This window comes from Alligator sinensis, unplaced genomic scaffold (genome assembly GCF_000455745.1).
Source record: "Alligator sinensis unplaced genomic scaffold, ASM45574v1 scaffold29_2, whole genome shotgun sequence".
Taxonomy (NCBI): domain Eukaryota; kingdom Metazoa; phylum Chordata; order Crocodylia; family Alligatoridae; genus Alligator; species Alligator sinensis.
Genome location: NW_005842194.1, coordinates 749,684 through 750,948, shown reverse-complemented (window position 1 = coordinate 750,948; position 1,265 = coordinate 749,684). Strand labels below are relative to the sequence as shown.

The following is a 1,265-nucleotide window of genomic DNA, read 5'->3' as shown; positions in this document are numbered from 1 at the left end:
GGTAGCATGTCTAATTTATGCCATGCCTGCCAAAAACAGTTGGCCCCCATGGATGATATATGACAATGTTATGGAGTATCTGGGCAAACGCATAATTTCTGCTCTTCCCTCACTACTGGATAGATTTGGAAGGATGTTTAGCGGAGAAGGTGGGATGACTATGGGTGAAGTATTGGTTGCCAGGCTGTGAGCATGTGATGAAGTCTTAGGGCTAAGTGAAGTTCACGGGAACAAAGGTGCAGTGGTGTGGTCAGTGTGTGCCGTGGGCTATGCGTGTCTTACAGGGGTAGTGGACAGGTTGACTTCTCACGCATGATGAACTTCAGCACAGTGTTTACAAACACAAGCTGTCCCTCACACTCAGGGAAGTGCTGAGTTAGGGGGCGACTCACCAAGGTTACTGTATGTGTTTGCACCTGGTGGGGGCAAAGGGTGTTAGGGGTCTGAAGCATGCAGCAGAAGTCTAGCTCCCCACTGACTGCGTGTAGATGCTAGGGGTGAATGTGCATGTTTGTGTGTGGGGTGGATCCCTAGGGTCCCCCATCTGCGCTTTCAGGAAGGGGCGCTAAGTCTGGCTCCCTGGGGCTAGAAGCCCTGCTAGAGGGGCACCCTTTATGTAAAGTTTAGATGACTGTTTCTATGGGATGGTTTGGATAGGGACGATCCTGTGTTAGACAGCGGGTTGGATTAGTCACTACATGAACTCCGCAGCTCCCTTCCAGCCCCACTTCCCTATGGCTATGCCCATGCCCGGGCTCCACGCATGCGCGGTGCTCTAAGCCTGAGCTCTAGTTCACAGGACACCAGGCACACGAGATCCGAGAGGAAGAAGCGGGGGAAACCAGGGCCCGCTTGCGCGTGCGCAATTTCCTCTCTATCCCGCCTCTCCAGTTCCGCTTGCGTTTCGGGACTGGGAAGGAAGGGGAAGTGACGAAAAATGGGTTCGCAGTGAGCCCAAATTCCCTGCGGCGGAGTGCGCATGCGTACGGCTCGGCATCTGGACCACGCAGCTGCTGTGGTGGTGGCGGCGGCGCCGGGCGAGGGGGGCGGGGCACCTGCGCATAGTCGGCCCCGCCTTCGGGTTGCGCGGGGGCGGGGCTGGAAGTGACGCAGCGGGGCGGGGCGCGAGGCGCTTATGGCGACGGCCCGGTGTTGAAGTCCGCGCAGGTGAGGCTTCGCACTGCCTTGGCCCTCGGCAGTCTGGCTTCCTCGCCCCGCGCCAGCCCCCGCGGGGCCCGGGGCGGGGGGGGGGAGGGGGAGGCCCT

The 1,265-nt window shown here is 59.1% G+C and overlaps 1 protein-coding gene across 2 annotated transcripts in view; it reads left to right on the top strand.

The window, feature by feature from the left end:
- The first annotated feature begins 1,017 nt into the window (after positions 1-1,017).
- TAX1BP1 (Tax1 binding protein 1) overlaps positions 1,018-1,265 on the top strand; it is an 83,871-nt gene continuing 83,623 nt past the window's right edge. Inside the window, exon 1 of one of the 2 annotated variants that reach the window (XM_014521232.2) lies at positions 1,018-1,167. The gene's annotated coding sequence lies outside the window, so the exon portion shown is untranslated. The remainder of the gene's footprint in view (positions 1,168-1,265) is intronic. The other variant, XM_014521233.2, reaches the window with a different exon arrangement.